The 22,450-nt window shown below is 38.4% G+C and overlaps 1 protein-coding gene and 4 non-coding genes across 7 annotated transcripts in view; 2 read left to right on the top strand and 3 right to left on the bottom strand.

The window, feature by feature from the left end:
- The window catches only part of LOC131433671 (polypyrimidine tract-binding protein 2), a 728,003-nt gene that overhangs the window by 621,414 nt on the left and 84,139 nt on the right, over positions 1 to 22,450 (bottom strand). The gene's annotated exons all lie outside the window — the stretch shown is intronic.
- Positions 12,015 to 12,086, bottom strand: Trnaw-cca (transfer RNA tryptophan (anticodon CCA)). Its single transcript has one exon. It is a non-coding gene; the product is annotated as a tRNA-Trp (tRNA).
- Positions 20,765 to 20,837, top strand: Trnak-uuu (transfer RNA lysine (anticodon UUU)). Its single transcript has one exon. It is a non-coding gene; the product is annotated as a tRNA-Lys (tRNA).
- Trnal-caa (transfer RNA leucine (anticodon CAA)) lies at positions 20,939 to 21,172 on the bottom strand. Its single transcript has 2 exons — positions 21,135 to 21,172; positions 20,939 to 20,983 (listed from the first exon to the last, which is right to left on the bottom strand). It is a non-coding gene; the product is annotated as a tRNA-Leu (tRNA).
- Trnai-aau (transfer RNA isoleucine (anticodon AAU)) lies at positions 21,641 to 21,714 on the top strand. The gene has a single exon. It is a non-coding gene; the product is annotated as a tRNA-Ile (tRNA).

Raw genomic sequence — 22,450 nt, 5'->3', positions numbered from 1 at the left:
TTCAATGGTTGAAAAAGAATAAGGCTCGTTCACGATAAAATTTGGACAGATTAAATTTGAAATTAAAATAATGGTTACACTGAGGTCTCTTTCTACGCGGGAGATACATACCGCGTAAAAAATCCGCGCAAAAAAAACACGTAACTTCAGAAATCCGCGTAAAAAAAAACATGTAACTTCAGGAATTCCTGTAATAAACCGCGTAACTTCGGAAATCCGCGTGAAAAAAAACCTCCAAACTGAAAAAAAAATTTGTTTTGATGCCAAATGTCTTATGGCGTTTTTCATTGAAAAACACTGGTGGCGTGGATTGCTCTGATTTTGCACTTTCGAGCAGAAATGCAATATTCTGACGGTGTTTCATTGCCATTTCTGCTGGAAAGTGAAAAATCAGAGCAATCCACGCCACCAGTGTTTTTCAATGAAAAACGCCATTAGAAATACATGAAACGTCCAGATCTGGTGTAATTTCGGAAAAATTTTTTTGTTGTGAAAATCGACTTTGGAACATAGAAAATTTTTGAGACTTCCAAAATCGAAATGTTTTTTGATGCCGAAAAAAACCGCTTAACTTCGGAAATCCCCGTAAAAAGAAATCGATTAAAAAAAACCGTGTAAAAACAGACCCCAGTGTATTTCCATCTAAGATGCATTTTTTATTTATTTCATTATGTATGATTAGTCATCTTCAAACTAACTACAGTTACCTAAATAGGTTGAACTAAGAAACTATGATTTTTTTTTAATTTACTCCAGGCATTAGGGTCTGTGGCGATTGCAATCGATTTAGTTACTTTTGTCCAAAATTGTTGAATTTTTTTATAGTTGTAGTTTGTTGTTTTTATTGAAAGAGTTCTCTCTTCACGATATCTCAATACCGCTCGATAGATCGCAACTCCGGTCAGTGAAGTGGACACGCCTCTTCCGGGGCAACAATCATTTCATTCGATTTATACCATTCCAAAACATCTTTGATGCAGTGACAAGATGCCAAATCAACCCAGAATAGCGAGGGAGCGTCATGGCTTCATAGGAATGATAACAATCGCTTCATCAGGTATTCTTCACGAAGTATTTCCTTGTTAACCGTTCTGGTAATGGCGAAAATTTGGCCTGCTCAACTACAGCTGCATATTGCCTGCCAAACCAAATATTTTTTGAAGGAAACTTGGTCTTTTCTTCGTCCTGAAATGTTCCTCTATGCTGTTCCGTTACATGGCAATATGGAAAGGAAGCTGCCTAGAGTTCCAGCAAATAAGTTTCATCGTTCATTACCACGCAGGAAAACTTTGTCAATTTATTTATTTTGATTCTTAATTGGTACTCAAAATTTGGCCAGTATTTCCATTAGGTGAATTAACAGTGGTTCTCTAATCTAAACAAACAAAATTGAACATTTTGCCGCTTTGTTATGGGACAAACAAAACGTCAGATAAAATATTCGAGGAATTAACACAAATTTAAAACAAACAAGCATAGAACGACATAGTATAGTAAGTTGACCCAGAAAACAACATACTTTCCTACCCCGAAAACCACCCACTAATCAGCTGCTCATCATTTTTTACGGTTTTATTTGCCGCCTTTCCACTCAACATAATTCATAAATTTCATTCAATATGTCAGCATATAGTCCTTTGTTTTCTTTCTTACAATGAATTATCGCTTCACCCATCCATTCGAACAGCAGTTCTTGGTTCGGCTGTTTTAATTCGTTTCCTAATTTAATGATTGTCAAAGCAAACTCATTAAACGGTCATTTGTTGATTCACTGTGGATTAAAACAGTTGAAAACATCAGCACGATGACGACACCGGCGTTTACGGGAGCTGTCAGCGAATGACAACTTTTTAGTTGGCAACAAGACAAGATCTTGTTCCATGGTCGTTGCTGGTTTTAGAAGATGGAGACGCGTGGTTATCGTTAACCAACCGGTAACCGAGGAAATCCGCGTGGACCCTCTCTGCTAGCGCTGCTTGTGCAATGCTCGATCCCGTTTTTATGATCTAGCATTGTCATAAATAAGGTTATCTGCCATCCCGGACTGTCAGTAACTGTCACCGGGATGCGAAATATGCCCAGCATTGAATGATTGAGTCAAACGAAATTTCCCTGAGTACGGACAGATGATCTCTTTACGAGCACTCGTTAGAACTTTAATTTATATACCCATAACATTCACGGATCTGATCAACTACGCAGCAGAACGGTGGTGTCGATGAGGCAGCATCTCGGTGGCGGCCCGGTCTGCCGAGCCGTTCTCAATTTCGGACCCAGCATGGGGACACGATAACGCACAACTTAATTAAAATCGTACACCTTTGTCGTCTTGACGCAGGCGATAGGAGGATTCACTTGGCTCCATAAATTTTCAGAGGCAATGCAAAATGTGTGTGTGTGTGCGCCGTGCTTTGTTTCCAAACGCGCCCTCTCACCCTTCGAACAGCAGGTACACCGATGCGACGAGGTGAGGGCGACACGCGTGGTAAATTATTTTAAACTATTTTACACTAACTTTTATTCGTCGATTAATTTTTATGGGGACCTGCCGCCGTGAGTCGTGAGTTCTACGGAACGAACGGAGCAACTTTCACAGCAACGGGGCACACATCCCGGAAACAACCAGTGTTCGAATTTTATGACTTTCTAAACACCATTCGTTTTCGGTTGCACAGTATGCAGAAGAGTATTGGGAGGACAAAACACGCTGCACAACGACGACGACGAGGGAACGCCACGTGCCAGGCTGCGATGAATGGTCGTCGGTCGGGCTCAGAATGAACTATTTAGGATCGGTTCCCTCAGCAGGACTTCTCCGGGAAATTTTGGTTGAAATTCCAATCGACATTGAACAGGAATAGTTGGACGGGATTCGAACTTTTCCGAACAATAAATCATCGGAAAGTGGGGATTATGTCATTAATAATTTGAATTTTTGGAGGGCGCACCATTTACGATTATTCTCGAAAGAAACTTAATATAAAATGAGTTGTGGTTTTCAGAGACCAGTATCGAGAATAAATTATCGGGTTGTGAATCAAGTTCGAAGATCGATTCCGGTTCCGAAGATTTTTTGGTATAAGTGACGTAAACGACAAAACACATTTTCTTTTCTTTCCTCTCAATTTTAGCGAAAACGGCTTAAACGATTTTACCATGTTTTCGTTCGGCACGTCAGTATAGACATTGCATTTCGATGCAAAGGAAAAAAAGTGTTCTGTAAATAGCAGAAACTTTACGTCTGCTTAGCGGTTCAAATTGAACTTCCGAGTTTTGCATAAAGCAGTTTAATTTGAACTGCTATGCACTGATGAGTCAAAGACGAAACGTGAACATATAAAAATCGGTTATGTGCCCTAGCACAAAATTTGGCTAACCCCTGAATGACAATTTTACTATGCTTGGGCGCGTTTGAAAGCTACCACTGAGTGTGAAGATCGATTGTATGTCACTTCCAGTTTCTGAGATGTAATGACATAATTGACATAACCGACAAATTACGTTTTATTTCTAATGGAAAAAAAATATTATGAGACTATTTGAATGGCAAGAGAAAGGCATTTCACACCACTAGGTGGATTAAGGAGAGGTTTATTATAACTTCTTGTTTCTTTCCTTAATTTTACTTTATTCATCCGATCACATCAAGAATTTCTCATCTTCGATACATATCCACGTTTTTACACTAATTCAAGGGTTTTGATTTTATCACTTGCCGTCAATATTTTCTCGATCTTGTCTTCTGAAAAACCCAAACTTATTTCATATTGAACTTTCTTGCCATATTATTCTTAAATATTTCCTTTTTCAAAAACTCGAAACTATTGCAAAATGAGTCCCAATAATGGATAATAATAAATAAATTTGAGATTAAATGTAAAGTACGAAAAAAATAAACGAAAATTGATTGAAGACTATCACAGTGAACACCCAGACAGATCGAATATGTCTACTAAAAATGTCCCAGAAAGCCAAGGCGTCTGAACCAAAAAGAATACGGACTTGACCATTCGAACTCGAGACCTATGCATGCTACATTTCGGGAGTACGGATTAGTTCGGGATACAAGCAAAGACATGATAAAGTTATTTTCCTGCATGACAACGCTCGGCCTCATGTCGCAAAAGCCGTGGAAAAATGTTTGGAAACGTTCAAAAGACATTGCTTCTTCTGAATACTAGTTATTCCGACAAATGCAGCATGACCTGACAGGTCATCGGTTTACTGTTTTCGCAGAAATCGAAATTTAGCTTCAAACTTGGGTCACCTCAAAAGACGAGACCTTTTTCTGAGATGATATTCGGAAATTGCCTGAGAAGGGAAGAGTAGTAGATAACGATGGACGATACTTTAATTAATCTTTCAATTCTTTTTATTTTGAGAAAAAAGAATTTTTGACTCAAAATAACGGATCGTAATAATTAGTACTCCCAATAATAACTGTTCAAATAACTCCCGAACAGGTCCCTAGTTAATCTAAAACTAATAAAAGCCCTAAAGCAGCTTTGTTTAGTGAGAAAATATGAATACTCGATCGTGGGATGAGAAATAACATGGAAGAAGAAAAATACATTTTAAAGCTTAGAGTATTCTAGAAATTCATAAGAAAAAACCTCTGGAAAAATAAATAATAGATCAAAACACTTTGCGAAATGAAGCTAAGTTCAGTAAACAAAAAGATGCAACTTTGAAAAATCTATTAACTGAAAGTAGGAAAAGAGGAACTCCTACAATTGTGGCCTTTTTCGGCATGGAAGCAGGAAATCCAGCGGATCTATTCTTGGCTACATTTTTTTTAAATTTTTGCCGCCGGATTCCACACGGCTCCTAGGCGTGTCCTGTCCGGAGAAAGATAATGGGTAATATCAATCTCCAAGTGGACTTTAGTCCCTACCAATTTAAAGAAAAGATATTACGATTAATGAGGAAAATTGAGAAGTGAAAAATGAAATACATTACCTTTATGTGATAACAGTGCAATGTAAACATCTAAACGTAAATTGCGAAACAAGCATTTTTTTTCGCAACATCATCTATTTCAATCGTATTTTTCATAAGACTCAAAATCCAGTGAGGCCAGATTTTCAAGTATTACGACAATCAGGCCTCACTGGATTATATGAATACATCAAATGATATGGTTTTTTATTCAAGAGTTACCTTATTTACGAAACAGGCAATTTCACTATTGTCCAGCGAAGGTTGAGGGGCAGTTAATTCACCAATCGCAGCTTCGTCCATGTTGTTTAAACAATTGTATAAATAGCAAAAACTCTTTCGTACGAAACGTGAAACTATTTTTTCGTTTCCTTTTTTTTTGTTCCATCTTCTTCGAGCATTCCGTAATCTATTTAGTATGAGTCAGACACAATTATCATTCAGCGTCATCATAATTTGTCAAGGCAGTGATCGTTTAATAAACACATGCGATTTTATTTACAACCATGAACAACCGAAACCATTTGGATTACACCATTTGATTTATATTACAGCCGTTTCAACACGTGAAAAATGGAATACAATATACCGTGAAAATGACGAAAACCAGCAGCCGGCGAATTTGGGGGCCGTCCGTTTCTCGAGACCAAACAAATCCTCCCAGCGGAAAGATTATTATCTTAGCAAAGAAATATAATATTTTTCTCCTATTTTCTGACCAGGGTTCGCATTCCCCTTGTTTTCGAAGGTAGGCAACAACGGTGTCCACGACGATGATGACGACGACGCCGCTGGCAGCAAATAGATAGTACAACCGCATTTTGCAGCTGTCAGATCTCGTTGTTGGAAGCATTGAGCGCAAACAGATCAACGGCAGCCAGCCACTCGGCGGTGGTCTCCATGAAACAAATGAATCTATTTTCAGTTCCGCCCGGCGGTAACCCGGTGTTACTTCATCCGGGAGGAGAAGGACAAGTAAGATTTTACTGCGTATTTTTTTGCTTTGTTTTTCGTTAGTTTCTCAAAAAAGAGATTATTACATTCTTGGGCAGAGTTACAAGCAAGCGTGAACATGATGATGCTAGGTCGACCGCAAAATAACAAATTCGTGGAATCCTCTTTTTCAAATAAACACCCACCACCACCGTCGTCATCATCATCATCACCAGCCGCGCACAGAATGCGGCGGTTTCCTCACCAAAAACATTTTGTTTACATCGTGTTGTCAGGACCAACGAAATTACATCACCGAAGCGAACACAGTTTCGCGTTGCCTTTGATGTTTTCTGTTTTGATTTCGATCAGTAAATCGAAAAATTAAAAAAAATGGGCGAAGGTGTTGTAAGCAATGTTTAGAATTAAAGTCCGGTTGAACAACGGCTCGATGGGTGTTGGAAAATTCTTCGGTGAAATACATTCTTGAACTGGAAACAGTTCAAGTTGAACTGCTATTAAAAACATGAGTCGCTAGAGATTCTTTTGTAAATGATTTCGTTATTCAGTGAAAAACGGAACTGAAAAATTTTTATTTCCGTATCATAAAATACAGCATACGTGTTCTCAGTTATCACAACAGCAATTATTTCTAACGAAAGGGGAGTGTGAAAAAAATAAAAAATGGTTTACAAATGTTTAGTAAACGTCTATTCCTTCTTATGTGGTCTTCGACTAGGACATAAGTTATCCATGTAAATAGTTGGTTACTTACAAAAAGCAATAATTCAAAAGGCAAAACTATCAGTAATGTGTTCATTATAGTGAACCTAGCGAGAAAATTGACAAAAACCTGACCATTTGTTGAACGATTGGGATAGTTTTGTAAATTATTTTTTACGTTTTTGGGGGATTGGGAAACTTACATATTTTGTTTATAGTATACATTTGATAGCATTTACAATTTTGTTTGCACTGTTTCCAAGGAATAATCAGTACTAATCATGGAAACAGTGATAATAAAACACTTTCAGCTTCGACAAAACCAACTTGTAGCGTAAAAATAATTGATAAAAAACTGCAACGGCCAAGTTGCAATTATCAAAATCGCTTCCAAAAATGTTCCATATAAACTAATCTGATTTTTTCGGAAATGTTTTGAGAATTTTGAATGCCCTGAACAGAACAGTTAAGTTTATTGGTGTTGATGGAAGCTGCTGATCTTAATCTTGCAGTACATCACACTTGTGAGGCAAAATCGTGTTTGGATTTGGCATCACCCACTCAGATATAAATGACACTACAACATACAGACTTTTTTCTCAAAAAGCCTCTTTGCTTGACTTTTTTTTCCTAAATTCATCTCGACTGTCTTTTTGAAAGGACTAGACATCTTTTTATCGATTTTGAGCAAGAAAATATAGTCGAAAAATTACAAACCCTACAAAACATTTTTGGTAATATTCAATTTTTTCAAAACAACATTTTTTAAAATTGTTTTTGAACTGCTAGCGCGACCTGGCGGTTTTTTCCCCCTTCAAATTAGCATTAGTACACCAGATCTCGACGTTTCATGCATTTCTAAGACATTTGGTATCGGTTTTTTCAAGCGGGTTTCTGAAGTCACGCAGTTTTTTACGCGGATTTCCGAAGTTACGCGGTACGTCCTAAGGACCTAAGTATATAGGAAAATTGTTCCAGCAGTTTGCGAGAAGTTTTTTACACATTTTGCCTCCTTGCTCAGGAACCGGAAGTCGGATCCAAATTGGATAACATACACCGTAATATCTTACTTTTCAGCGGTGTATGAGAAAATCGAGTGTACTTTTTTCACATTATATACCGTCGATCCAGAACCGAAAGACGGATCCGGATAAAATTCAATAGCAGGCTATTTCCTTCAGATTTTTTTATTTGAATCTTAGTATTCAAAAACTAATTCTGCAGTTTCCGAGAAAATTGAGCGCACTAATTTTCAATATATTCCAAATTTTACCTCTTTACTCAGGAACCGGAAGTCGGATCCGGATTAAATTACATAGCAAACTATGCGACCATAATCTCTTACATTACAATTAAAGTTTACAAAAGTTAGTTCAGCGGTGTATGAGAAAATCCTGTGTACTTTTTTCAAATCTTTTGCACATTATATACCATCGATCCGGAACCGAAAGTCGGATCCGGATAAAATTCAATAGCAGACTATGTCCTTGAGATTTTTCATTTCATTCTTAGTATACGAAAATTGTTCCAGCAGTTCCTCAGAAGTCCAGGCAGTCGGATCCAGATAAAATTCATAGAAATTATTCGTATATTTCAATAAAAATTTGCAAAAATTGGATCTTCGGTGTTTCATTCTTTTGGACATTCTATCCTGTTAAGAATGCAAAAATACCGGTTTCTGAAAAAAATATCAAATTAATTTTTTTTTCGAAAAAAAAACGAAAGTCGAATCCGGATTAATTTCAATGGCAGGATCTGTCCCTAATATTTTTTATTTGAATCTTAGTGTATGAAAATTGATTCTGCAGATTACATTAATACAAACTTTACCTCTTTCCTCAAGAATCGGAAGTCAGATCCGGTTAAATTTCATAGCAAACTATGCGACCAAAACATCTTGCATTCCAATAAAAGTTTGCAAAAACTTGTTCAGCGGTGTATGAGAAAATCGAGTGCACTTTTTTCATTCTTTGGTACATTTTTTTATAACACTCAATAGTAGGACTTCAATTTGTATCTTAGAATGTTAAAATAGTTCTAGCGGTTTCCAAAAAAATCGATTTCGGAACTCTTAAGTCCCAAGTCGAGTTTTGCATTTTGTTATGCAGATTTCCAAAATTATGCGGTCTTTTTTACGTGGTACGTATTCCCCGCGTAAAAACAAATCTCGTTTTATAGGAAAATTGTTCCAGCATTTTCCGAGAATATCATAATTTTTTTTTTCAATATTTTACACATTTTGCCCCGTTGCTCAGGAACCGGAAGTCGGATCCCGATTTAATTACGTAACGAACTATGCGACCGTAATATCTTACATTTCAATATAAGTTTTAAAAACTTGGTTCTGCGGTGTATTAGAAAATCGAGAGTACTTTTTTCAATTCATTTGCACATTACATACCGTCGATCCAGAACCGAAAGTCGTATCAAGATAAAACTCAATAGCATACTAAGTCCCTGAGATTTTTCATTTCAATCTCAGTATACGAAAATTGTTGCTGCAGTTTCCGAGACAATTCAGCGCACTAATTTTCAATATTTTACACATTTTACTTCATCACTCAGGAACCAGGAGTCGTACCCAGATAAAATTCATAGAAATTTTTCTTATATTTCAATAAAAGTTTGCAAAAATTGGTTCTTCGGTGTTTGAGAAAATTCAGTGTACTTCTTTTCATTCTTTTGCTCATGCTACCCTGTTAATCCGGGCCCGGATGAAATTCAATAACAGGACTATGTGACCTTTCATTTGAATCTTAGAATGCGAAAATACTTCTAGCGGTTTCTGAAAAAAAAAACAAATTTTTTTCCGAAAAAAAAATCTGATGAAATTTTTTCCATGTTTTACACTTTTTATTCCGTCAATCCGAACCGAAAGTCGAATCGGGATAAATTTCAATAGCTTTATAATTTTATTTTTTTTAATCTTAATATTCGAAATTTGATTCTGCAGTTTCCGAAAAAATTGAGCGCACTAGTTTTCAATATATTACAAACCTTACCTATTTATCCAGGAACCGGAAGTCGGATCTAGATTAAATTCCGGAATCGAAAGTCGGATTCGGGTAAAATTCAACAGCAATGTCCGTAAGAATTTTCATTTCAATCTCAATATACGAAAATTGTTCCTGCAGTTTCCGTGAAAATTCTTTACACATTGTACCTTGTTACTCAGGAACCGATAGTCGGATCCTGATTAAATTGAATAGCAAACTATGCGACCATAATACCTTTCATAATGTCGGATCCGGGTAACACTTAATAGCAGGTTATGAGACCATAAGGCCTTCCATTTCAATCTTAGAATGCGAATAAATTTTCTGCGGTTTCCGAAAAAAAAAATCGAATGAACTTTTTCCATTTTTTACACATTTCATTTCATTTCAAGTCAGATCCGAACATGATTCAATAGTAGGCTTTTTAAGCTCATTTTCCGGAACCGAAAGTTGGATTAGGACGAGATTTAATTAATTACAGGCTATAAGGCAAATGAGACCTTTCATTTGAATCTTAGTTTATGAAAATCGATTTAGTGGGCTCTTCTACTCCGGATCCGGATAAAAACCAATAGCGGACCGTAGGACTGTAGCACCTATCATTTGAATTTGACCGATTCTCGAGATTTTGAAATGCCGAAGTAGAATGGCAACACGCCATTTTCCTGATTGTTCGGTAATCCACATGCTCTTTTCCGAAATTCGTTGAAGTAGTATGCTGATATCTCAGTACAGCGCGTACTTGTGCTTGTCAGTAAACAACAAATATACCGAAATCAGCAAATCCATTTGCCGAGATTTCGAACATTTAAATAGTATTTACTGAAACTCGGTGAGACACTTGTCATCTAATGTCTCTATTCGATTTTGCAAAGCACCACGTCTCCGTTGCTTGTGGAGCTGGAAAACATTGGAAGAAGGAAAACAGATTTTTTATATTTCGTGACAAGATAAGTGAAATAAGAAAACTATCTGCTGGGCAAATATAATGATTGATATCTACTTATTCCCAGGCAGGTGCACTAAGGAGCACTAGAAAAAAAATGACTTTAGGCGTGATGTTTTCTTTTTTGTATGCAAGATTGAAATGAATATAATAAAATATTATCTTTCTCCAACCTTTGCTTTTGTGACTTATTTTACATACAATAATAAAGAAAAATCCATTCCACGTTCGGTTACTGGTGACTCGGCAATTCATGATTCAATCCTGATCGCTTCTGCCGAATTCGGCATTTTTTTGACGAGATTCAGCAATAAAATTTAAGTGTGTAGGCTTGTGAAAATCCATTAAGTGGTGTTTGAGAAAATCAAGCGAACATTTTTTCTTTTTTTTTGCACATTTTACCCCGTTACTCCGGAACCGAAAGTTCGAACCGGATGAAAACTAGGAGCACTGGCTACGGGATAACGAAACCTTTCATTTGGAAGTACTATACTTTTCCACTCCTAACCCAAAAATGTGCCAAAATGTCGAACTACTTAGTCAATAGGAGTGTAAATCCATCGACACACACGCAACGCAACCACCCAAACGTTGCTTCTTAATTACAGCAATTTAGCATCTTTCGTTTATTCATTTATTGCTTCGGCGGGCGACGGTAGACCTGATTTTTTCCCACCAGTTTCTCGGCCGAAAATAGATCATTCATCTATTTTATTTCTAATTTTTGTCAACGGAAAAAATGCGAACGAAATAGAATTCTTCGACTGCACCTCCCTAATGCGACGCGTTTCACTCGTCAAAATAATTTATGACATTGAAAGTTAACCCCACTTGCGGGTTCTCATTCACTGTCTGTTTCTCTCTCTCTCTCGGACCAGCAGAATTCGGCTGACTAGATGTTCGATCATAGATGACGCGAAGATCGAAAGAGGCGAAGTACCATTCGTCACGACGACGGAATTCATGGCAGTTACCACCTGGTGGGCGGGACGAGGGCGCCATCCATCAACTTGAGGAGAAGTACACAGGCAGTATCCGTGGATCGTTTCGTCGATCATCTCCTGCCAGCTCGCGAGACGTCCGATTGTTGGTTGGAGGATTATCACTCGCGTTAAGCGTTTTTTTCGTTCTTTTTTCGCTTCCGCGAGCGATCATCTAAAATCTAAATACCTACTCGTTTGTAATGGGCACTTTGACAGATTTCATTTGTTTTGACGGCAGCTTGGGCTGATTTTTCGACTCATATTTACGAGTAAATGAACGATCAGTTCACACCTTCCGTGCCAGTTGCGAGATTAAAATAGCATGTTGATTATTGGATCGTCGACCTTTGCCGACAAATTGCCCATCAACGATAGAATTTATAAACTTATCAACGAATGTCACACAGGATAATATAGTGGATTTCGGAATCCCGCTATCAAACGAAGTTTCAGCAGTCAGTTTACCCACCCAATCGAAGAAAAAAAAATTCGTCTTGACCCCGACGTGATTTGAACACGCAACCTTCTGATCTGGAGTCAGACGCGCTACCGTTGCGCCACGGAGTCACCTGTTGTGCTGAGCGATCCGTACTCGGTTGCTTTCCGAGTGTCGTCGTCGGCATGATGAAATCATCTTTTTCAAATACATTCTAAGCTGCTCACCACTAACTCACATCTAATTCTGTACCCGTATTACTACCTTCTAGTTGAAAGCAAAGCATAACAAAATAAAAACAAGCAAACACGTACTCGTCGGTGCGCTTGTTTCCCTCCCTCGGCTTCTTCTCCCGTCACCCCGGGGAACACCATTCTAGAACACTACTGGCCGGGGTAACGGCGGGTTGGAGAGCAGCTAATTTATTAAATTGTTGACCACTTCGATATCGTCATGTTCGCTGCTGCTGTTGCTGGTGGCGAGGTCTCTGTTTACCAATGAAAAATTGACAACAAAACCCACTTGCTGGCAATGATGATGATGATGCGTACGTGGTAGTAGGGTTCTACACCCGCCGCCACCGGCAACATCCCAGGCACAGATGTTTTTTTGTCAAAAATGAACGTATGTTGACGGAAACTACTCCCTAAACCCTAAACCATCGGTCACCCGATCAACACTCCATCATCGCATCGAAACTATAACTGTCCTATGGAAAACTAGGCATGTGTGTGTGTGTGAGTGTGTGTTAATGGCATTGTTGGTTGGTTGTAAAGGGGATTCTCAGTTTTTGTTTTGCTGTTGCTGTTTTTTGTTTTGTTTTTCGGGTGGTTTGGATGGCAACCGGTTCCGAACGAGACGCTAACTAAAAGCAACCTCGGTGGTTGGTGGTTTGCTGTACTGTTTACTTGATACTCGAATTCGGTTGTCGTTCGTCCGCTACCGTTGCCGTCGCTGCGCTGCTTGCTTGTGTGTTGTGACCGCCAGCGGGCATGCATGCAAACGCCAATGTTTTGTTGGTAATACATTGATTCCGGCCTCGGCCTTCCACAAAACGTACCACCGCCTTACAAACAAAGCGAAGCCACATCATGAACGCGTGTGGTGTGGTTGCCAGAACACGGAACAAAAGCAACCAACCACCATTCGTTCGCTCAGAGGTGATCCGTGTGTGATTTCAGTGTCTCTCTGGTACTACCATTACCGTCATTCCGATTTGAATTTGAGGAAAGATTGATTGACGATTGGTTACCAAAATTGTTAGAAACAATCAGAAGTTGGAAGGCTGACCAGTTTATTTGGTCACCGACTATCGAAATCTGCAAACCCAATAAACACGATTAATTTATGTAAAATTGACATTTTTACACTAATCACCTTGTATATCGTGAACCGTAAGTCGGATCTGATTAAAAACAAGACATTTTTATGGGATCTTTTATTTGAATCTTCGAGGGAGGAAATCGATTCAATTATCTACGGCAAAATGAGTGACATTATTTTCATCTCGTTACACATGTCACCCCGTAGTTCAGGAACCAGAGGTCGGATCCAAATAAAATTCAGAAATCTTTTATGGGAGCATAGAACTTCGAAGTTCATATGAGTCGAAGTTTGTAGGAATCAGTTAAGCCATCTCCGAGAAAAATTAATAAAATTTTTTTCCACGCACAAATTTCCTAATTTCGACGAACTTCTTCGAATGCAAGCAGTATAAAAATCGAAACGTCGTGGAAAAGGGTGCTGTGAATAGTAGGGATGTCCGATACCGCGTCGATACTTTGAAGTATCGATACTTCCTTTCGAAAATCGGGTATTTTTGGTATCGATATTACATCAGAGCGATACTGTTAATATCGATACTTTAGGTCTCGATACTTACAGTATCGCAGCAGATTGAAGCAATCCCCATTACTACGGAATATTTGTTTTGTTTCAATTATAGAGGCTTTAACCTCATTTGCCACTTCGGATCAGAAAAACTTTCTAACCCTATGTGTGGGGTTGAGAATCGAACCCAGGTGGGCTGAGTAATAGGCATCGACTAACCCATCACGCTATACCCGTCACCGATGGAACATTTTTTGACGTGAATACGGCTTACTTTACTGTGGCTTTGCAAAATTTACCCTCTGGAAGAGTGGTTTTTATCGTGAATATCTCTGTGTTTTATCCAACGTATCATCATAATTTATTTACACGTCATCGGCGATATGATCAGCAATTTGTGATAAAATTTTCGGTAATATGACCACAAATAACTCGAAATTAAAATTTCATATAAGTGAAAAAGGTAAAAATTTGATGCTTCTTTTACTCTAGTCTGCGTAGTTGTTTCATTCAGTTCAGATCGGAATCCAGGTCAAGAATCCAATTCTAGAGTTCAATTCTGAAATTAGGTTTAAAGACCAGATTTTATTTTTCATTTTCGTAATCCAGATCTATTATTCAGTTCCTCGTCCGGAATCCAGGGCCAGAATTGAAATCTAGAATTCTGGAACTTGGACCAAATTTAAGAATTTTATTCTAAGCCTGGTTTATGGACCCGAAATCTAAAAACATAGATCAGGATCTTGGTTCTAGACCTAGACTTTGGAGTTAAAATTTGGAAAAGGAATTTTTGGACTTGAATATGAATTTTGAAATAGAATTCTGGATTTGAAGTTGAGGTTCAGACCAGAATACAATTGCAAAATTCCTATCCAGAATTCAGACATATAATTCAAATTCAGAATTCGGAAATTGAGTTCTGAACCTTATGTTCTGGAACTGCAGCCAGGAAATCTGGATCAAATTCACATCTAAAACAAAGCTTTATTTCCAGAATTCTTTTCTAAGATGCTTTCCAAAACCAGGTGTCAGTTAGAGAATACTGGTTTAGACTTAGGATCCAAAACTCACTTCTACTATTCTAGAAGTGTAACTGAATTCAGAGACTAGATTCTGAAGATTTCTTAACTATATTCCGGATCTGGATTATACAACTCAGTTTCGAAGCTTAATTCTGGGTCCGATTTAAAAAAATGTCTCGAATTCAGTTACGGAGATCAGCTCAACAATCTAGATTCAGAATTCAATTCTTGAACTTAGTTTCAGAATTCAGTCCCAGATTCTAGCATCTAAATTGAGTTTCAGAATTTAGGTCCAGAATTCATTTATTCGTATTTATGCCATCCGGTTATGTTTCTGACATAACCCACCTCTCTTTTTTTCATCAACTTCGATGAAGCGCCAAGCTCGCGCATGGATTGGTATGACGTGGACTAGCCGTCGTTGAAATTCGTTCTCGACAATCTCGCTTCGTCCCACAGGTGCACTGAAAGAGAGTGCAATGAGAGAGAACACGCTCGTAAAGGCCATATTCACTGAGGATTCAATCATTTCAATTTTGCACACTCGTTGCACTCTCTTTCAGTGCGCCTGTGGGATGACGCGAGATTGTCGAGAACTAATTTCAACGACGGTTAGTCCACGTCATACCAATACATGCGCGAGCTGGGCGCTTCATCGAAGTTGACGAAAAAAAGAGAGGTGGGTTATGTCAGAAACATAACCGGATGGCATGAAATTCAAAAAAAAAAATTTTTTTCACAGAAATTTTAAAACTGTAAAAGTTTGAGCCAAATACGTAAAATTCGAAGCATTTTTGTTTATCGATCGATTGCAGTTACCAGCAAGTAAAACAATCTCATATTTGCTTCAACATCAAAACCAATATTTTCGAAATTATTTTTAGAATTTCAGAGTTCAGAGCTATGCGTCTGTCAAGTGAATATCGAGATGGCTTCCAGGTGATCAAGTGTTAACAGATCGGCTGAAAAGTTCGTATCGTTTCTATGAGAGGGCGCCACTAGAATTAAATCCATACCATTTTCAGTTAGTACCAACCTTCAAAAGATACGTGTATAAATTTGACAGCTGTCTGATTATTAGTTTGTGAGATATTGCATTTTGAGTGAAGCTACTTTTGTTATTGCGAAAAAAATGAAAAAAAAGGAATTTCGTGTGTTGATGAAACACTACTTTTTAATGAAAAAAAGTGCCGCCGATACCAAAAAATGGCTTGATGAGTGTTATCCAGACTCTGCACCGGGCAAAGCAACAATTCGTAAGTGGTTTGCAAAATTTCGTACTGGTCATATGAGCAGCGAAGACGATGAACGCAGTGGACGTCCAAAAGAGGCTGTTACCAATGAAAACGTGAAAAAAATCCACAAAATGATTTTCAATGACCGTAAAGTGAAGTTGATCGAAATAGCTGACACCCTAAAGATATCAAAGGAACGTGTTGGACATATTATTCACGAATATTTGGATATGAGAAAGCTTTGTGCAAAATGGGTGCCGCGTGAGCTCACAATCGATCAAAAACAACAACGAATTGATGATTCTGAGCAGTTTGGAGCTGTTATATCGAAATTAAACTGATTTTTTTCGTCGATATATAACAATGGACGAAACATGGCTCCATCACTTCACTCCGGAGTCCAATCGACAGTCAGCTGAGTGGACTGCACGCGATGAACCGAACCCAAAGCGTGGAAAGACTCAACAATCGGCCGGTAAGGTTATGGCGTCTGTATTTTGGGATTCGCATGGTATAATTTTCATCGACTACCTTGGAAAGGGAAAAACCATCAACAGTGACTATTATATAGCGTTATTAGAGCGTTTGTAGGACGAAATTTCAAAAAAACGGCCTCATTTGAAGAAGAAAAAAGTTTTGTTTCATCAAGACAATGCATCGTGTCACAAGTCGATGAAAACCATGCTGAAATTGAACGAATTGGGCTTCGAATTGCTCCCTCATCCACCGTATTCTCCAGATTTGGCCCCCAGTGACTTTTTCCTGTTCTCAGACCTCAAGAGAATGCTCGCTGGTAAAAAATTTAGAGACAATGAAGAGGTAATCGCTGAAACTGAGGCATATTTTTAGGCAAAGGACAAATCGTACTACAAAAATGGTAACGAAAAGTTGGAAGATCGCTATAATCGCTGTATCGCCTCTGATGGCAATTATGTTGAATAATAAAAACGAATTTTGGCAAAAAAATGTGTGTTTCTATTAAACGATACGAACTTTTCAGCCGAACTGTTAGTGTTAAGAACAGGTTTAAAAGAAGTGCTTGAAAATTATGCTAACGTTTTCCTGAAAAAAAAATTTTCTAATTTTCGAAAAAAACCTCCATCCAAGTGACACATCGCACCGAGAGTTTTTTTTTATTTTATGTAAAATGTCACAACTAACTTACCACCTGAAGAAAGATTTTGCATTGTGCTGACAGATCATGTCAAGCTTCGCGCTATACTTCAACATGTACTTCGCCATTTTTCAACACTGCAAGCTATCAGAACAAATTGGCTCAAGTGACACGTTCCCAACGTAAAGAATACAATTTTGGCATATCATTTGTAAAATGTATATCAAATGTTTAAAAATTTAGTCCAAATTTTATTGGATTTTTGGCATGGTCTTGTGAAACATCGATGGCTCAAAATAGATACTGCAAATATCAAATGACTTATATAAATATAGTAACTTGTTTTCTACATTGTCGTAGCACATTTTTAATTGCCATTTCATTTCACCCATCGTTTTTTTTTTTCAATTCAAATTCGTTCTTTTATTTCCTAGCGTCAGATAAGATTATTTGGACTGTTTATCTTGCATTATCTCATAAATGAAGACAGCAAATACAACACAGCAATTTGGATTTCTTCGGTTGAATCAACAATGTGTCAACCTCATTTCAAAAAGCAATTAAACGCTTTGCTTAGCGGTTTAAGTTGAACTGCTAGGCACGAGATGGCAGTTCAATTTGAACTGCTTTAAGCACTGACGAGCCGAAGGCGAAACGCGAAGAAATAGAAACAAAATATGTGCTTTTTGCACAAACCAACAAAACCCCTCAATGTTCACATTCTGCGTCGGCCAGTAATAAGCCGTCACTCGTTTACGCCTGAGACGTCAGAAATAATATAGCACTTGTGCAATATTGTTTAAGGGTTTCATAAGTAGTGCAAACTTTGCGTCTGCTTAGCGGTTTAAGTTGAACTGCTAGGTACGAGATGGCAGTTCAATTTGAACTGCTTTAAGCACTGACGAGCCGAAGGCGAAACGCGAAGAAATGGAATTAAACGTTACTTTTTGTTAGGTAAATAAATTGAATTTCAATTGTACTGATTAATATTTTCAAATCCTTCCATGTCTTAGACCAATTTAAGACTAAAACAACATCACATTCGTTTTCTGTTGGAAGTAAAATGATAATAATTTGTGAATTTAGTTTTTGAAAATGCAACAGCAACTTGAATCAATTGCATTGATAACATCATCAGAAACAATGATTCTGGTATAATTCAATTTCTAAACCGACAGCATTATAATTTCATTTTGTGCTTCAACTATTTGAATAAGTTTTAAAATTACGAAATTTATTATCGTAGGTAATGGATTGCTGGAACCAGCGTATTCCAAGAACGAAATAAACTCAGTAAATAATAATCCATTCAAACCGGTGTTGGAGTCATGTCCAGCGCTTGAGTTTAGATAACAAAATAAATAGGTGTTTGACGTGTGCCTTCACTAAACTGCCAAATTTGGATGTCGAATGTCTTACTAATGCATGAAGCGTCGAGATTTGGTGGTATCTGAACATTTTTTTGTTTGAAAATTTTCTAAATTTCAAAGAGCTGACTTAAACAAATTTGGTGATAGCACAAGATCTCGAAGTTTCATGCATTTCTAACAAGAAAACCGGGTAACTTGAGAAATCCGCGTGAAAAAAGACCCCAGTGTACTGTAAATATGAACGATTATAAATACTCAGTGAGAAGGAAGCATGTTAGTTTTATTCGTATTCACGACATCCAGTTATGACTCTGACTTTACCCACCCACCTTTGCTTCACAAGGGTTTCACGATAACAAGGGGAACGCGCCATTTGAGCCAATTTGTTCTGGTGCGTTTCAACAACGTAGATTCCAGCGACTCTAAATGAACGATGCGATTTTAATTTAGTTAGTAGAAGGGTGATTTCTTGGTCGTGTTAATTAATTTGTCGACAATGTTATTAATACGAATTAATTAAATTTAGTAACCAAGACTAGTGAAATCATTGTTGAACAATTTTGAATTACCCAGGTTATGTAAATTGGAAACTTAAAAACAAATATGTTAGTATTGTTCTTTCGAACACTATAAAACATTTCTATAAGAGCAACTTCAGTGGATAAACAGGCGTTTGGTTACTTTCAACATTTTGATTACTTTGAAAATTGGTCGTTCGATCATTTCCGAACACCATGAACAATCAATCCAACATCCACAGCGAGCATCGATTAGTATATGGGCACTGGAATAACAATATCGTGGAACAGGAGCAGAGATAAAAATACAAAATAACCACCATCGTTCACCGCACACAGGCAGGTAACCGAACTTCGAGAGGGAGTGGATATGGGAGGCAAAGAGAGCATTACAAATTTTGGTTCATGGGCCAGATTCCGCCGCAGAATGCTTTCGCTACCTGCGTGTTGTGTACACCACCGTACCGTTGTGTAATAAGAGTACTCCAATAACATAACCTCAACAAATTGAACCACTTGCCAACCAAACAGGCCTGATTGGGAAAATTCGAACTCATTTTCTGCCACGCGTACGCCAGCGACACTCGGTGGGGTTCACGTGTGCCGGAGCCCCATCGCATCAGAAGAAGCTAATTTGATAATGTTTATTTTCAATCACTGGCACACCTCGGCTAGAGCATTTCCCAGCCCCTTTTTATCGCTGTGCAATATTTACCTTCGCCTAGAAACACGGAAAATGTCGAGATTTTCAAAAAAAAAAAAGCAATCCTGGAAAATTCCTCTTCGGATGACAGTTTCCCCACCAGTTGATATCAGAGACGATGTCAGCAGTGTCAGTGTGTCTCTAGCTGCGAGCATCGATGCGCTAATAGGAATCACGCGGGGCGAACAGCAAACAACAAGTGGATGAAAAAGTCAATCGTTGTTTTTTTTTTCAGTGTTCAATTTGCCCTTTTTTACGCCGATCCAACCCCAACCATAAGGGGAATGTTTGCACGGCCCAATATTATGAGCAGGACCAGAAAAACCACCATTCGATGCAGGTACTGTTGTGTATCACCACGTCACGTCACTCTCTTCATGTGCATTTCTGCCGGCATGGCAGCAATTAATTAGTTTCATTTGAGTTCCACTCAGCCCGGCTGGTCCCACACAAAAGTTTACCGCAATAATTTTGCCCCTGTTGCCTGTAACCGAGGGTAGTTTGCTTTAGCGTTTGTTTTTGTTCCGACCAGGTAGCGACCAAATTAATAAACCACCATCTCTCTCTTTGAGGTGAATCTCTACATCACCGAACGAACGAACGAACGAACGAACGAACGTACAAGTGCTATTATGATAGGAAATCGTGATGAGTTGTGAAATGTCAATATTATCATAAATGAAACATACAGATATCAATCAAACTAACAGGATTTGTTCTTCGGGATGACGCCACCGAGTACATGTTTCAGCTTACATCATCGCATCGCATTGCAATCGAATCAATCTTCGGTTTATTCGGTTGCCTCACACATCACACCACCACAGCGAAAGAAGAAAGAACGAAGACCAAAACAAAACAAATGGAAACCCCCTAGGCGATGGCAGAAGCAGCAGCAGTAGCCGTGAGTTCTGTTCAATTTTATTCTCGTTGTTCCTCACATCCACTTTCGTTACGATTCGAGTCGAAACCCCTGCAGTCGAAAGTATAGCACTTTAAGCAGCAGAACCTCGAGAAGCCCGGATAGCTCAGTCGGTAGAGCGTTGGACTTTTAATCCAACGGTCTAGGGTTCAAGTCCCTATTCGGGCGAGTGAGTTTTTTTTGCTTTTTTGCTGCTTTGAATTTAAAAATTTGTTGCTTTTAATCTAAAAAATATAGTTGTTATTAAAAATATCCACCAAAAAATATTTTGTCAGAAGTGGGATTCGAACCCACGCCCTCAGAGAGGACCAGAACGCTCGGGACTTCTATCATCAACCGAATGTTCGCTGGTCTGTGCGCAGATTGCGGCGGTAGCCAGCAGTGTGAAAGAACCGAGAATGGAACCTCCATCACCGCGGCGCGCACGCGTCACAACACACAAACCTCATTCGGCAAGATTTTACTCTTGAGTCTGGCGCCTTAGACCGCTCGGCCATCCTGACATCTGCCCGTTTGGGTGACGATACGCATTCACTCGCACTCGCGTTCGCTCACGAATCTCTGATAGGGCGCGGCTGCGCAGTAACGCACACCCACCCCAGTGGTGTTTTAGACATTCGACAATGATAAATAAAGCAACTGTGACATGCGCAGAAGCAAGAAAATGGACCACCCTTTCTGAGAACTGCCGCTTTGTTGCTGCTGCTGATGGCAATGATGATGATAATAATCATGACGGATCGGTGAAGTTGAACCGCATGAATCGTGGCGAAGACGATTTTGCTTGGTTTGCCTTGACCAGTTTACCTAGATTGCGTTGAGTACGCGTGACAGAGAGAGAGAGAGAGAGAGAAATAAAGGAAACATCTAAACTATGGTGAGTTGCACTTCGAATGGGATACAACTGATTCCTACGTTGGATGACTGGGGAAAAAAATGGAATAAGAAGAGTGGTTCTCGCTAGGACATGTGGCTCCATAGCTCAGTTGGTTAGAGCGTCGTGCTAATAACGCGAAGGTCGTGAGTTCGATCCTCTCTGGAGCCAAACGATTTTTTTATTAAGCTATATCTCTGATTTGACTACACGGAAAGAAATCCGTTACTGCTGTTATGATTAGAAAATCATGAAACCAATCATTTTGACTTATCATGAAATCATGAGCAATAACTCTTCTCCCATGAAAATTAATCATGGTTCGAAAATGCGTTACTTGAAGAATGCATTTCTTTCAAAGCTCGTAATTCTAATTTTCTACCCGGATATCACTTTGAACCCTCTGCCTCAAGTGATGTGATAGATTGCTTGATAGATTAATGGTAGAACAAAAAGCAGACATCGAAAAGCAAGACCTACTGAACATGTTTACTTGATCCTGAAGCATGTTATTTAATAATCGTGTTGTTTTAGCCACCGGCTGATAGAGAATTAAACATAACAAGAAAATAAAGATAATGAACCGAAAATTGACATCATAAGAGACTAAGCACGGCTACGCTTTTCATTTGACAAACATCAATGTTACGTTTTGTTCGAATGTATTCTTACATATTTGATGTGATCATTGTTGATAGAATAATATTCCGAGAGCTAGCGTTTAATTCGATTGTGAATTTGGAACACTATCTAACGAAAATCAGAAAAATATTTTGTTCAACCACTTCGATTAATTTGTTTCATAGATATAATAACACAAGCCGTATTGATGCACCTAAATATTATCAATAGATTATTTATTTGCAAGAATTCGACATAGAGTTTCTTTTTAAGAGGTTTGATTCAC

This window comes from Malaya genurostris, chromosome 1 (assembly GCF_030247185.1).
Source record: "Malaya genurostris strain Urasoe2022 chromosome 1, Malgen_1.1, whole genome shotgun sequence".
Lineage (NCBI taxonomy): Eukaryota > Metazoa > Arthropoda > Insecta > Diptera > Culicidae > Malaya > Malaya genurostris.
Note: the sequence above shows the minus strand (reverse complement) of the source record. Positions and strands in the feature narration are given on the sequence as shown.